This window comes from Microcebus murinus, chromosome 28 (genome assembly GCF_040939455.1).
Source record: "Microcebus murinus isolate Inina chromosome 28, M.murinus_Inina_mat1.0, whole genome shotgun sequence".
In the NCBI taxonomy this organism is placed as follows: domain Eukaryota; kingdom Metazoa; phylum Chordata; class Mammalia; order Primates; family Cheirogaleidae; genus Microcebus; species Microcebus murinus.
The window spans coordinates 3,637,276-3,653,661 of record NC_134131.1 but is presented as its reverse complement, the minus strand read 5'-3'; the positions used below and the strand labels follow the sequence as shown (position 1 = coordinate 3,653,661).

The 16,386-nt window shown below is 43.0% G+C and overlaps 1 protein-coding gene across 12 annotated transcripts in view; it reads left to right on the top strand.

Annotated features, from left to right (window-relative positions):
- FOXP1 (forkhead box P1) overlaps positions 1 to 16,386 on the top strand; it is a 706,173-nt gene that overhangs the window by 522,496 nt on the left and 167,291 nt on the right. The window contains exon 1 of one of the 12 annotated variants that reach the window (XM_075998542.1): positions 14,015 to 14,187. The exons of the other annotated variants lie outside the window; for them this stretch is intronic. The gene's annotated coding sequence lies outside the window, so the exon portion shown is untranslated. Of the gene's footprint in view, positions 1 to 14,014; positions 14,188 to 16,386 lie in introns of those variants that run through there. 12 annotated transcript variants of the gene reach the window in all.

Here is a 16,386-nt window from a genome sequence, read left to right as displayed (position 1 = left end):
AGCAGCCCTTCTCATCTGCCCCATGAGAGCTCTAGTGCTCGACAGGGGAGATCGGGGCCGATGGTCCTAAAGGAAATAGAGTCACAAGACATTCAGGATGGGATTCGGGGTCTGGAGAGTGAGGATGATGTTCCAGAAGAAGACGACTTCACTCAATTTGAATCAATGTAGATGGTTGTACCGTACTTAAAAAAAATAACACATCCTCTGAAACTAAGCCCTGGGGTGTCTTATGGAGAAAAAAATATAAGACCCTGTCTTATTTTCGGGGAAACACGGTAAGCCCAGACCTCTGCACGTGATCTAGAAGGCCCAGCCTGTCTCTCGGGATTCATCCAGCTCTTCTTGTCGGGCCCTGAGCACCTGTGGTCACTTTGGCAGTGATATTCCTACCTGGTAGACTCATCAGCCCTTTGCTCGGATCCTCTCCTGCCTGTTCCTCTCCCTCCCACCTCACCTGGCTGGTGGGATGCGACCCTCACAGGGCAGGTGTGGATCGCCTCGCGCTTGGAGCTTGGAGTGCCGGCCCCTGGACGCCCAGCCCCGGCTGTTTCACGCAGCCCTCCTCGTCGCCTTGCTGCTGGCCTGCCTGGCACCCGGGGGTGTGCGTTTGGGGAGAGCCGATTCTGCTGCTCACCTGCCGGCCCCGAGAGGCCACGGAGGGTTCAGTCCGTGCATTCCAGATAGAGCGGCCTTCGCTTTGTTTTACTTCTGCCTTCTTTTGCTGGCCGCTTCTGTCTCTGACCCTCTCGCTGTAGTCCCTTGTCGTTTCGTGCTCGTCCAGCGGGGGAATCTTCTTTGCTCGTTTTGCCCAAAGCAGTAAACCATGGTTTTAAGATCTGTGTACTTTTCCCCCCTTTTGAATAAAAGCAAAATTATGTGGCAAAATCATGCATATGGGGGAGAGGAGGGGGTTCACTTTTTATTTTTTCTTTTCTTTTTTTTTTTTTTTGAGACAGAGTCTCACTCTGTTTCCCAGCCTAAGAGTGAGTGCCGTGGTGTCAGCCTAGCTCACAGCAACCTCAAACTCCTGGGCTCAAAGGATCCTCCCGCCTCAGCCTCCCGAGTAGCTGGGACTACAGGCATGCACCACCATGCCCGACTAATTTTTTCTATGTATTTTTTTAGTTGGCCAATTAATTTCTTTCTATGTATAGTAGAGAAGGGGTCTTGCTCTTGCTCAGGCTGGATTCGAACTCCTGACCTTGAGCGATCCTCCCTCCTCAGCCTCCCAGAGTGCTAGGATGACAGGCGTGAGCCACCTCGCCCGGCTAGTTTTCACTTTTTAAACAGAAGTTAGATGGGTTTTATAAAGTGTACTGTGAAAAGGCATTAGTGGTAAACTCCTTATTACAAATACGTTTTTACGTATTTACTGACCCCCGTCAGATTCCCTGGGGAGGATGGCAGACCCTTTGGAAAAATTAAATCAGCTCCTGTTCTGTAATCAATAGCAATAGTAAAAGTAATAATAATAACACTTAATTTGGTGCTTGTGAAGTACCGTTGTCTTAAGAAGTACTTCATATATTTTAAATCCCTTCTCACAAAACTGGAGTAGGAGACGGAGTTGTTATGTCCATGGTACACGTGAGAAAACTGTGGTGCAGAGCGATCTGATCACTTGCCCAAGGACAGGGGTGGAGCCAGGATTCGAACCCAGGCCTCTGGCTTCATCTTCCAAAAGAGACTGTGCATCGAAGGGTGGAAGGGGAGGGGGAGATGGATCTTCCTCACCAGGGACACATGCTAACCCCTTTTCCCTGGGGGGTGTCTCCACGCCCCTTCTATGGGCTGCCAGGACGACCCACGTTGGTTTAGAACTCGGCTTCTCTTCCCCGGCTAAAGACAATTCCACATTCGTGTCTTGGTCATTGTTAGGCTAGGTCACTGGAATGATTGGAAAAGGAAACTAAAAATCAGAATTGAGTCAAGAAAGACACAGGACAAAAAATAACTTGAGTTGTGCATTACAACTTTCAAAGTGTTTTTCCCACTGTGTGTCTTCCTGAAATGTCCCCTCTCCCCCAGTTGTCATCTCCACCTTCTTACAGACGAGGAGACAGCGTGGCCAGAGAGAAGTGGCCGGCCTGCCCTGGGTCCTCATGCTGGTCCACGTGGGACTAGAATGCAAGCCCTGCCCTCCCACTCCCCTCGTCTCTCTCCCCTCCTCTCTCCCATTTGAATTCTTATTCGTTGAGTAAGAGAAACTCTTCCATAAGCATTAGACACGGGCCATGTGATTTCATTTCTTTCTCCACATGTGCTGGTTTTCTGTTGCTGCATGACAAATGGCACCAATGCAGCAGCTTAAACACATGTTTACCAGCTCTCAGGTCTGTGGGTCAGGAGCCCCGTTGCTACCAGTATGGCCGGAGTCCAGGTCTCAGTTGCACCGAGTTCTTGTCTGGGGGCTTTGGGGAACAGTCTCCTTCTAAGACCAATCCAGGTTGTGGGTAGAATTCGGTTCCTTGTGGTTGTAGGACTGAGGTCCCCGTTTCCTTGCTCGTTGTCAGCCAAGAGCTGCCCACGTTTCCTGCCACGTGGTCCCTCCCGTCGAGAAGCCAACAGTGGCACAAGCAATCTTCCTGGTGCTCCAAGTATCCGACATCCTCAGTCTCTTGATCTTTAAACTCCAAGTTCAAGGTTGCCTGTGATTCTGCCAGGCTCACTCAGATAATCTCCCCGTCTTAAATCAGCTGATCTGGAACTGTCATTGCAGTTGCAAAATCCCTTCCCATAGCAAACACCGGGATTAGTGCTGACTGTCTGGGGGGGTTGGCGTGTACGTAGCACCAGGCTTGAGGACTTGGGGGGTCCTCTTAGGAGTCTGCCTGCCACGTCACATGACAGCATCACAAATGGTAGAGACAGACGGGAACCAGAGCCAATGCCACGGTATTTGTTTCCATGGTAATTACATAAATTCTTTAATGTTTCTGGAGTTTTTTTTTTTTTTTTTTTTTTTTTTTGCCAACATGGATGCAGTTTGTACTTACTAGGTCATTTGATTTAAAAGCATATTTGCAATCTGTGTGCGTCTCTTTACCTTAAAAAGGATTGAGAAGGACACGAAACAGATGCAGTATTACTCGAACAACACAATTGCACATAGTAAGTTCGTTTCCTTCCCACGGTTTCTTCCTCCCTTTTCAGCCTCTCTGCTCTGTCTGCTTGGAGCTGCTCTTTGGCTGTTCGATCCCTTCTGTACTTTTGGATTTCGTATTAAATACCACCTCCTCATGGATGAATTCCTTAATGGACTTAGCTAGAGTAGGTTGAAAAATGAGAAGTTAGGTGAAGTCGTTCTTAGCTCTCTGGCCTTTTTGGATTTCAGATTTGGGATACACAAGGCGCTTCACAAGTCAAAATGCAGGTAGTGGGTCTCCACTTATTGCTGGATTTGTTGATTGTCTATATCTTGACTCTGTCTGCCCTGAGGTATCATGGAAGGAGCTCTCCCTTCCGGGCCCAGTGCCTAGACTGTGCTTACTTGTACAAAGTAGACACTGAAAATTATGTGTTGAGTTGATGCGTAAATAGAAGATAATGTTCTAGTGCCTGTAGAATGGTTAACTTTAACATTTGTTTTGAAAGGTTGCTAGAGTCGTGAAACCAAGTTAAGTCTTGAGGTCACTGCTAAAGCATTTATTGTTTGAAAGCACCTGATGGACAGCCACAGAGCACTTAGAAAAAGAGAGGAGACTCTACAAATGGTAGAGCCAAAGAGGAACATACTGTCCTTCAAAACATGCAGTCCCCCTGGGTACGTGGTTGGTAATAAGTCTCCAAGTCAGGGGCTTTCTGCAGGTTGGATCAAGGTTTCTTGGCAGATTTTTAATGCCCAAGACAGATGCTTCTCTGTTCCTCTCATGCTCTTTTGGACAGCTCCTCCTGTCTGCTTTTCTCCTGAGTTTCACCTTCATCTCTAAGCAGTCATAGTAATTGAAAATCCACTTGGAAGGTGTTTGACATTGGGCAAGATAGTCAACCGTTCTGAGCCTTGTTTTCCTCCTCTGTAAAATGGGTATGACAGTTCTCACCTCAAAGAGATCATCGTGCAGATAGAAGGACGCTGAAAGCAAATGATTGACACACGCTGAGATTGCTAAATGTTATTTTCATTATTTATAAGACTACATTATTTTAACCAACACCCTGAAAATCTGGTGTGGAATTGAATTGAGCATCTTAACAGCAAATAGTTTTGGAAGTTACAGGTTGTGTATCCCCAATCTGAAATCCAAAAGGCTCCAAAATCTGAAACTTTTTGAGCACCGACATGATCTCACACTAGGAGAAAAAGTTCCACACATGACCTCATGGGTCGCAGTCAAAATGCAGGCAGGCTTTGTTTCATGCACAAAATTAATACAAGTATTTTATAAAATTATCCTTAGTCTATGTGTATAAGGCATATATGAAACATAAATGAATTTCATGTTTAGACTTGGGTCCTAGCTCCAGGACACCTCATAAAACGTATAAGCAAATATTCCAAAGTCTGAAATCTGAAACACTTCCAGTCCCAACCATCATTTCATATAAGGGATACTCAACCTTAAAAAAAAAAAAAGTTACAGTAGATTATAGGGTCATTGGCATGCTATCCTACTTGATTGATTTTTATCATCATATTTTGAGGAAGGACTACCTAGTTGCAGATCTTTAGATTGAAATACATTTCATATACAACTACATTGAGCACAATGTATCTTTTTTTATTCTTTGTAACCTTCAGTGTTTATGGGTTTTCCTATGAACTCCAGTTAGCATTTTATTGTAGCTCTAGAGAAGTGTCGATTCATATCAAGTCTGGAAAGCAATGCCTACCTGGTCGCCTTTTCACACTCCTTAATACATAATATAAAAATTGTTCAGTGAGGCCGGGCGTGGTGGCTCACGCCTGTCATCCTAGCACTCTGGGAGGCCGAGGCGGGAGGATTGCTCGAGGTCAGGAGTTCGAAACCAGCCTGAGCAAGGGTGAGACCCCCGTCTCTACTATAAATAGAAAGAAATTAATTGGCCAACTAATATACATAGAAAAAAATTAGCCAGGCATGGTGGCGCATGCCTGTAGTCCCAGCTACTCGGGAGGCTGAGGCAGGAGGATCGCTTGAGCCCAGGAGTTTGAGGTTGCTGTGAGCTAGGCTGACGCCACGGCACTCACTCTAGCCTGGGCAACAAAGTGAGACTCTGTCTCAAAAAAAAACCCAAACAAACAAACAAAAAAAAATTGTTCAGTGAGCGCAGACTGGCTTACCTCCGCCCAGTCCCATCTCCGCTTGGTGGCCTTCACCGGGGTGAGGACTGTCCTGTCCCCCCCTCCGGCTGGTGCTGGGCAGTAACAGAACCAAGGCAGGGATTCTCCATGCACGGGGAGTCCCAGAGCCGAAGTCCTGGGGCTTCATCGAGCTCATTTCCCGCAAAGTACCAAAAGTTGCTCCAAGTCGGTCCCCCAGTTGTCACATTTCAGGTGAGACCACTTTAGGGAGTGAGTGACAAGGGCAGGGGGTAGATCAATTCACATTGCTTTTATTTTTATTTTATTTTTTTTTTTAAATCACTCTAAAAGGACATCCCCAGTGCAATCCTCAAGTCAGGTCACCCGGAAATAGCAGGTGCGGTGATGTAGAGGTGGCTTCTGTCCTCGTTTTCTGTGCCTGAAGCTGCGCTACTGTCGTCCGTGTGTTTTGCCTGCCTTGTCATCCACCGGGTGTGCCTGAGAGAGGCCAGACTCCACCCTGCCCCTGAGTAGCCGAGAGAGCTCAGACAGCTCGCTCCATGGTCTCTTTGTGCCTCAGTTTCCCCTCCTGTTAAAATGGGAAACTGTTCGCCTCTCGTCTGAGCCTTGGAATAACAAAAGGAAATTTCCTGTAGGTGTGAAAAGAAAAGAAAAAAAAATTTTTTTTTTAAATAGCATGCGCATGCTTTTATGTTTATTTTAACCCAAATTAATATGCGAAATCGGGATGCTGTTTTCAGAGCGGTTGGCGTCGGTTCATCATATTCCTGGGTGAAGTACGTGAGAGTGATTATAGGTAATAAATATCTTTTTTTTAAAAAACTTATTGCAGAGGCAGTTTTTCCGCTGTTAATGAGGGCAATTTGACTTGGTTGAAGGATTGCAGTTCTTAAGAATTAATGCAGTAATCCAATTCAAAGATTTAAAGAGATCTAAGATTTTTCACAGGTCGCATGCTAGCGAATGTGTTCCTATCACATAGCAGCTAATGGACTTGAACGCCAGTCTGTCATTCAGTCCCCTCACTGCATAGCAGCTTTGCCCTTGGTCGTGAGTATACTTTCCAAGCATTGCAGGTTATTTAGAAGTGTGGTGTATTTGTAACACTTTGGAGAGATAGTATCCTATTTCCCACAGCCCCTAATTGCTATAAAAACTGGGGTTATCTTTCTTAATTACATGTTTGAATCCTAATCTGCTAAGGTCTAAAGAATATCAGGCTCAGAGGAAGCTGCCTTCTAGCCTTTCTTTTGCAGAGGAGGAGGGCCTTTTATTTATTTATTTATTTATTTTGAGTGTATTTTTAAAAACTAATTCACGTATCACTGTATTCGTACCTATAGGTTAATTCACGCGGATGCAGAGGTTACATGCATCGTGTTCATAACTTTCCATTTTTGATAATGGTGTGCTGTTAACAGCCAGCCCTATTTTGTAAAGGCTTATTTGTAAAGCATGTTGGAGATGCTGTTAGCACCCGATCCCATGATGTTCCTAAATATTAAAAAAAAAATAATAAAAAATCCCATTTTGAGGCAATTAGAAGCATTCGCCTCTTCCCCCACGTGTGTTTTCCAGACAGTGTCACCCTTCTGTGCACACAGGAACCTTTGTTCCTTAATTAGAAAGAGGACTAGAGCTCATTAATTGTGGTTCCAAGCGATGTGATGCCTGCTCAAACACCAAGGCAACAATGCATTGCAACGGAGATCCAGCCTGAAGCTGGGAGGCGCTCTCAACAGTTCCCAGAACTGTGAAAAGATAAATAAATAGCTGAGGGTCCTTGTAGGGCCACCGTCCGTATTCTGAACTGCCCCTAAGGGCCTGGCTGGCTGCTCATCAGTGTTAAAGCCAAAGAGATTTCTATACTCACAGGAAGGGGGAGTGGAGGGGAGAAGGTGCAATTTATATAGAAATCTAGAACTTGACCTTTGTAGAGAGCCCATGGTCTTGCAAAACCAAACAGAACAAAACCGAAAACAGATCAGAAATCTCCATTGGATTTATCGATACGTTAGTGGACACCATCCAGATGCATTTAAGACATTATCGAAATTGGGTAGATTGTTGGCAAACAGGATAGAACGTTTTCTAAGGCTGATTTTCACTGCTGGCATTGGGTGTCAGAGGGGCTGCAAGAGTTTTGGAAGCTTAAACTCCCAAACTGCGTTGGCAAAGCCTCAGACTTCCTCAGTTATCAACAAAGAGCCCTGATTTCCACAACAAGGACAGGCATTTATTTCTCCAGCCCCTAGGAAACTTACTCCATTTAACATTACTGGAAATATGAACACTGCAAATGGTGGACCCAGCTCAGTGGTTGGGACCCTAGATCTCAGCAGCAGGGGACGTGAGCACAGGAGTGAAAAAATCTCAGACTACGTGGATGATGTTTTTTTCTGTGGTTTTGGCTGGACACTCAAGGAAGCTCTGAGATAGAAAGGAACAGGAAGAATAGAGCAAGATGTCAGTTTGGAAGCCAGAGATTGGGAAAATAGAGCGCTTTAATGTAAGGGTCAATTCGCTTCCCTTTGAGAAGGGTTTATCCAGTCCAATAGCTAACTCTCTAGAAGGAAAAGGAGTCAGGGGCCACAAGGCAAGTCTAGGATCCTCTCCTAACCACCCCACGCACCACCTCCCTCCTCATTTCTTGCCTTTTCCTTCCATCCCTGCCAAAGGATAAATTGCCCTCATCCTGCTAATGCTAATGGAAGACATTATTAACAAAAGGGAGTGCTTCATAAAAGGAAGCTCAAATCTGGCAAGTGGAGGCATGACACCCTTATGCTGATAGTCGAACAGGTCAGAAATGGTGAATATCGGACAAACATTTCCCTGAAATGTTCTGCCATTTAAAGACACATGTCTAGCTAGCAATATATATATATATATTTCCCCCCCCCTTACCGGTAATCTTTTTTTAATGTTGTATTTTTCAGGGAAAGAAAAATAGATTTTAAAATGTAAAAACCTGTTCTTCAATTGAGTATGCAAAAATCTCAGTGCAGTATTTATTCTAAACCTCTCATAATGTTCAGTCAAGGAGAAAACAGCAAAAAACAGTTGTTGATGGACTTAGTGCAGAACTGGATTAAATAAGCATTAGTCTACGGAAGCTGATTACAGGAATATGAAAATGCAGTATCTTAATGGTACATATTTTTATGTGGCAGCTCAGTTGCCTTTCATTTTGCAGCTAATATGTCTATTCTTATGAGTCATTTACTTCTTTAATTACCTTTTGCAGGCAAGGCACCATGGTATATTAATGTGAATGATTTTTACTGCCAGTTTATCATACAATGCCCCAGAAGTTGAAAAGCGTAATTGACTTGGAAGAACAGCTCATGAAGGAAACAATATTTAGTTGACAGTTTTCCTTGTACTCTCTGTTGACGTTTATGAGTTTACACTATGCTAAAGGAGTAATAAACACAATTTTCTTTCAATAACAGGAAAGGGTAGCTTCTCAAATACGTTTGTGGAGAACACATTTGTTCATTTCTTGAATAATAGGAAAATAACACATTTTCAGTGATGAGACTTCTCAGATTGCCAATTGAATTAAACCTTTGAAGGTACATTTATAACCTGTCTCAGAGCATTAGGAGATATTAGGGTTCATGCGATTGCATCGTTTTAATGAATATTTAAATTATATGCAGATTTGCATAAATCATATTTAAATCTAGGTGTTAGGGTGGGACTATTTGGTCCTTGTTCCTCCCAACTTCCGGGAAAAGGGAAAGCAGGAAGGGAGCTTGGGAATCAGGAATGGTCTGGAGGAAGATTTTCTTTCTCCAAAGAGAAGGGAAAGTGTGGCAGTACATTTTGGGAAAATAAAAAAGGGCATAGTCAGTACGAGTCCTTCTGAAGCCTGGCCTTTGAACAGTTAAATAGAGACTTGGGTGGGTTGCTGCAGTTTTGGAGTCTGGAAAGTCGCTTTGACTTGACTTGAGCAGTTTTGCACTGTCACCTTACACAGTCCCCTGGGCTCTGAGCCTGGTTCACCGGCTCTGGGCGGGCCCCAGTTTGGCATGCTGGTTTAGATGGAGTTAAAACTTTTCACAGTTTTCTGGATTGTTTGCAGTCCAGCCCTGTGCAACATAATGAAAGTGTTCTAGCCATCTGTTGTTAAGCTGGCGGTGAACAAGGCCAGTATATCCAAACAAAGTTCTGGCCTGCTGTAAACTGAACCTGTCAGTTTAGCATAGCTTCGCTGACCCCTCCAGGGACCTCCGCAGCCCTTGGTACCAGGCACTTATCCGCCTAGAACTTTCTAAGGGGAAAGACTTTATTTGGGGGGATTGGGGGCAGCCTTGTTTACCTTTTCCCTTTGTGTTCCTCTCCCTGGCTGGGACTGGTTTATACTTGATCTTTAAATGGATATTCATTCCCCCCTTCTTTTTCGGAAGTGGGGTGGGACATTACTTCTTAATAGGGGATTGTAACTTTTAGAACAAGGTATGAGTGTCTACAAATGCGTGTGAGGTGGCTGGGATTGGAAAGGATGTCCCATGCTGTGATTTTTGTCTCATTATTTTATCGTTCAGTGTTTGAAGGACAAATAGTCCAGGCAAGAACACTCTAATATTTATTACTTAACATATATAATTAAAATTATTTCATGGTTTGAAAGAGGACTTTTTCCTCCTTCCTTCTGTATTTTGTATTTCGTCATCAGAAGTTCATATATAGCATAGCTTAGCAGAGCAGCAGTTAGGTAGGCAATAACTATTGCTTTCAATTGCCCAGCTTAACCTTAAAATAATTTCATTGTTTTGTGGTATTTTTTCATTCGGTAGTAAATGTTTCTTTCTTGTTTTCTGTTCAGCAGCATTTTCTTGGCTATATGTGAAATATTCCTATACGTTCAGATTCTTGAGATGATCCATCTATATCTTAACACCTGTCTAAACTTACTGCCCTAACCTTTGTGAGTTTCCTTTTGTCAATAACGCCTTGTAGGTGCTGGTACATTTTTATCTGGGTCTTGCTGTATGGTATTTCCTGTCCAGCATGGTTCCATTTGTGCCCTCTTAAGAGAGGACCCGAGGATGCCATTGTTAAACCTCTGTGTCCATTCTAGTCATTAAAATATCCACTCTTATTGAATTACTATTTAGGCCACTCTCAAAAAAAAAAAAAAAAGACATGGAAAGCCTGTGCATTTGTCTAAAGCACCAACGTTGAGTGGGCTTGGGCTCAACTTCAGCTGCCATCAAGGAAGGGACAAAGGTCGAGAATTCCATAAATAGGGGGCAGAGGAAGCAAAGGACCAAACAAGGAGACAAATGCCTTCCCCTTTAAGGGACAAGGATGTATCAGAGGAGTGAAAAAATATTCAATTTAAAATTTAAATGAATGCACTTACTTGAAAATACCATAGAGTCATAATCTGTTTGTAAGGTGACTGACATATAAAGTGCTTTTTTGTTTTAAAGTTAAAAAAAAAAAAAAAAAAGGGGAAAAAAAATGTATTCGGGTAGAGTTTCGGGCGTGAAATGTCAGGTGCAATGCAACGTGTGCTAAACTCCAAGAGCCTGGCAAAATAACCTTGGTATCCGGGGCGCTGCCTTTTAGAACACGCAGCGGGAATTGCATTTTTGTTGTGTGTCCTTTTATTTATTTATTTATTTGTCTGAAGGAGGGCTGCATTAAGAGGTCACCTATTAGCTGTGTTTTTCGCTGTCTTAGACTCAGCCCTCCTGTCTATTAAAATCAAACCACTGTGTAAACATTCCAGTGTTGTTCTTGGTCTGTACCATGGCCGTGGGGATCGGGTTTCACCTGCCTGCACATCTTCAAGCAATTAGAGCAATTAGCGTGAAGCCATTTCACATTCAAGGATTCAAGGTCTACAGTGACATTCAAGTCCACAAGAAGGCTGAAAGGGGAGAGAGGAGGAAGAGGCCCTGAGCGAGAATCCTATTCCATGGCCCTGAATTTCTCTTTTAAAAAAATGGTAGCTCTTTAATGATGTTATTATGAAGTTTTTAAATGACATATCAGAAGTTGTTTATATCACAAAAACCCAACAGTCATTTAATTATACTAATGAAGGTCTTTATACATGGCAGATTTCAAAAAAAAAAAAAAAAAAAAGAAAGACTTTTAATGGCCATGAGAAATGAAGTGCTGCTGTTACTGTCACTGCATTCTTTGCAGAGGAAGAATGTATTTTATAATGTATAAGGGAATTTGCATGTCACTTTTCACAGCAAACCTCCCTGTGTTTTGGGTAAAATGTAACAATCACAGCAACATGGACTATTTAGTTGGGAGATTTTGGAGTAAGTGTTGAAAGCAACTATGTTTGTTTGCTTTTTTTTTTTTTTTTTTCTTTTTAAGGTTAGGGAAGAACAGTGGTGACTTCAACAGATTGAACTAGTACAGTTTGCAGAAAAATCATCAACTTTAGCATATCCGATAGCTGCACGGGCATGACAGAAAGTATCTTTTTTCAAAGTCTTAGAATCTAATCGGGTTTTTGCTCTGTTTGTTTGTTATGTTTGTTTTTTGTTTTTTTTTTTTACATTTGTAACTTAGTTACCCAGGAATCTTGTTTGCACAAGGCAAATTCTAAACTGATTACAGCTTTTTAAATTGGTTTGTCCATTTTTAAATCCATATTTTACTCTTGGTTTATTATGCAAAGAAAAAAAAGGGGGGGGGGAGGCACTAATTTTAAAAATCCAAGCATGCTGCAAAAGAAAATCTTGCTTTGCAGTCCCAGAGGGTGTTTGCAATCAGGAATAACCGCAGGCTAAATTATAATGTGGAATTCTGTTGCCCTTTAACCTGATGCTGCCTGTTTCTATTCAGTGTTTGTTAACAAACAGCTCTGAGCACGAAATTGTTAGAATTATTTTTTGTTACATGCACTGTCTCTGATTAAAATAAAAGGCTTTATTTAAAAAAAAAACACAAAAACAACAAACAAAAAAAGGAAGAAAGACTGGTGTGCTTCTGAGAAAGTTCTTGCAATAATTCCCTTAAGGCTTTACTAGGTATTGGCGTAAAAGCTGCTATGTGCTGAGCAGTTACGTGGATCTGCAGGACAGTTGGAGCATTCGCATTCATTCAGTCACAAGCCATTTTAGGGAACTGGACAGGCTAGAGCCCTCTCGTCCCTTCCAGAACTACTTACAGCCCTCTTGTTAAAGGATGTTTTTTTTTTTTTTTTTCCTGACCGCTGGATTCAGTAGTGCCTAGGCTGTGTGCCTTTTGATACCGCATCTCAGAGCGGATTCAGGGGATGCTAATAAAATGCAGCATGTTGGGCACTGAGCAAGGTAGGACTCTGCCTTTTCCCCTGCCCCTTGCAAATGGATTGCTCGGAAATCATTTGCTGGGCCGGCTGAGTAAGAAAGGAATATTTGCATTGGATACTCCACCCCTCCTAAAAGTGGAGAGGCAGGCGGGAGGGCAGGCAGTAAACCAGATCTTTCCCTTTTTTTTTTTTTTTTTTCTTCCCCCTAGCCTAGTCCTCTGTGTCTATGATCTGCCTTTTGAACTGTTTTTGTGGCTGATCAGTTCCACCTAATATGTCTCTTGATTTCTGCTATTGTAATACTCGGGCGACATGCTGTTCTCTTCATTTTTATAAGCTTTAGATGCTCCTGCCTGTCATATTCTGGTGGTTTATCTCCAGCGTCTGGATTTGCTTTCAGACTTGAATGTCTATCAAGCTGCCGTTGCTTTGAATGCGAGATCAAAAGAAGATGAATTCCAGTAAAAAAAAAAAAATTTCCTTCTACGAAGAAAAGATTGGGGCCTATGCAAACAGCCCACTGACAGCTCCCAATGAGTTATTTTAGCCGAGTATTAGCACCTGGATGACAGACAGTCCGGCATTGCACGCCAAGTAACAAATCAGTCGTTCCTGTGGCACGAGGACATTGCTACAACAGCAATACGTTTCGGAAGGAATCCTTTTCTTCCTCTTTTTTTTTTTTTTTTTTTTAAATTGAATATGGCTGTTCAACTCTCCATCCTATTTTTCAAGCTGACTCCCTGTGCCATCAGCAGTTTGCTTTGCTTTGCAGTGTCTGTCCGGTGACTCCTCGGGTGACAGAAGGCAGGACTTTGCTGATGAGTTAGGAGTGGGTTGCGGGGTGTTCAGGTAGGCAAGCGAGGCGTCTTGAGATAAACAGGTAGTTTGGCTGACTGCAGAGAAGGGGAAAGTGTAAAAAAAAAAAAAGGCAGCCAAAGGCAGATAGATGCAGGGCATATCCCTAGAATGCGGGACAATGTGTTCTTTAAAAATACATGCGACAAAAATCCTCTAACGTCTGCAAAATCTGAATTTTCTTTCTTTCTTCTTGTTTTTTTTTTTTTTTAAAGCATCTTGGCTATGTAAATGTCACCACCAAAATATCTCCAAGAGCAGGTTTCCCCGAAGCCCTGTTGGGGTGTGTGTGTGTGTGTGTGTGTATGTGTGTGTGTTGTGTGTGTGTGTGTGTGTTTGCGTGAGTGACTGTCTGGCTCAGGCTCGGTCTAGCCAGGGCGCAGTGCTTGTGCTGAGTCCCTGCCTGCAGGCCTGGGGCGATTCAGATCCCTGTGGCATCCGTAGATTTGCTTCAAGTGCTCAGTGCAACTTTGAAAATTACCTGCAAGCTCAGAAACTGATCTTTCAACTTTGCAAGTGAAGAATTACTTGAGGAATTCTTGTGGTCTCTTTGTCATTTAGTGCGAGCCCAGCCAGCTACTGTGGAGGCAAACCTCCCTGAGGTTCGCCTACAAAGGGCAATGTTCCAGTGTGTTCTCTCCTCGAGTGTGCTTCAGCCGCACAGCACTTCCTGTTTATTCAAACATCTTTTTTACCACTCGGCAACCCCCGCTTCACAGAAGCAGCCAGAACCAGCCCATCAACAGCAAGAAGACGGAAATCCAAAGGCAAGGCAGTACGGGCTCCCTTCGTGAAACTCTGCATTTTCTCTGTAAGTGTCCAGAGAAAAAGAACATTTTTTTTTTTTTTTTTTTTTTTGCTGGGTTAAACTTTGAAACTAGGGACCGCTCTTGTGCAGACTTTCTCTGGAGGGCAAAATAAGATGATCCAACTTGTTTACTGCTTTTTTTTCCCCTCTTCCCTCCCTCTTCTCTCCATCAAAGCCTTTTTTTTTTTTTTCTTTTTAGAGATTTGAGAGCACTGGTTCCTTCTAACTTCTTGCTGAATTTTACTCCCTTGCTTTCAGACGTGTCTTTGGGCAGAGTCAGCTTCAGCAGGCGGCTGGCTGGGTGTTGGCAGGAGGGTGTTACAGGCTGAACGTAGATTGTGACATTGTTTTGTGCTGCCTCCTTTTCCTTCCTGTTATCACAAGTAGTGAGAGAATGCGGGGACGGTGCCTTTGTCGTTGTGCGTCCACGGAATCGTGTGCTGTGATGTTTTGCATCATGCCACCGTCATCGTTTGCAAATCGGGCTTGATGATATTTGTACCAATTTCATGCCAATAAAAGTCAGACTGCTGCAACACGGATGGTCATTATCTCATTCCTATTGCCATTGTTTCAGTGGAGGGGGCCGAAAAAGCAGGGAGACAGAGCCTGCCTCGCTTTGAGGGGTGGTTTGTTAACTTTGATGTAGGGAGGCTCTTTTCAGAATTTTCTTTGTGGATAATTAGTACGGGAAGGAAAGACCCTGGGACTCCAGCTGCCCCTTTTGCTCTGTGCGGAAGAACCATGTAACTGCTGTCTTGCTCCTTTCTATTGAAATGACTTTTTAAACACATGGTTTGGCATATATTTTTTTTTTTTTTAAAAAAGGGTTCCACCTTTTCCTGGCTGTAGTCATTCCTCTCCTCTCTCACCCCTCCCTCCTCTCCCCCTCCCATCCCAACTCCCAACTTCACTGTGATTGGAAAGGCAGGTGTTAATTTTTTTTTTTTTTAACTATTTACTAGTCAGGGAATAGACAGGAAATGGAAAATTAGCTCTTTTTTTGATGTTAAGGGAATCGTTACTCCTAATTGTTTGTTTTAGTGCCCAGACAAAATATCCTTAAATTTTAGTGTCTAAAACAGCATCTCTTAGAAGAGAGAAAGAAATAGCCTCTGGAGTTGACCAGACCTCTAATGGAAGAAACATTTGAATACATAAAGTAAGTTTGCCTCTGTGTGCGTGTGTGTGTGTGTGTGTGTGTGTGTGTGTGTGTGTGTGTTGCTGTGGCTTCCATGGCTTTTAAAATGTTCAGAAGTTGTTCTCCTTTGCAAGAAAAAAATAAGATGTTTGTGACTGCCGTAAGGACAATTTGTTTAACAGTAGGAGTAATTGCAAGGAAAATGGAAAGAGTGACTGGAGGTATTCACTCAGATGTTAGTGTAGGTGTGGGGGTGAGAACTCAGTGTGGGAACACTGTGCTGCCTTGCTTGGTATCTCAGTCTATTTGATGACCATCAGATTTCCCAGCCCGCTGGTTTTGTTTTTTCTGGATGGCATGTTTGATTATTTATCAGAAGGGGAAGGGAGTAGCTGAAGCAAATAAACATGTGACCGGGTTCTGTTTTGTTTTCCACCCAGAAAGCCGTGCCCTTTAACAGATACACAGAAAATAATAAATGCATTGTTTTATGATAAAAGGAAATTATATGTGTCCTTTTTCTTTGCGAGGCCATGGAGTTAACCCCGAAGGGCCCGGAACATTTTTAGCTTCTGAGAATTTGCCAGGCTTTTCACTGAGAGAATTAGTTTATTGCAGCGTGTGGTTTTTATGGGACAAGATTTACTAGGATTAGTTTGTTCAGGAGTCAGGCTTTTTCTAGATGCTTTGCTTAGGTAGGCCTGCCCCAGTAGCTCTGCTTTATGGGTGTGTGTATGTGTGTGTTTGAAATCACGAGGCCATTGGACAAGTCTGTAGCTCTTACAGTTTTGTTGAAGCCTGTATTCTGATTTTCGATCTAATGTCTGTGGCCAGGGTACAGCCTGATTTATTATTAGAGGCCCAATATTTTGTTCCTCTTTTTGAAAACACCAGGCAGGTGCTGCAACACAGTCAGCCTACTTATATGTCTCTGTCCCTCAAACATACCTGTAGTCTTTAATATTATGGGGTGTATTTCGTGATCTTCAAGGGTTGTCATTATCTCAAATCGGCTCCTCCAGAGGCCAAGGAAAAAGTTAAAACCTATGTGAAACCTAGAT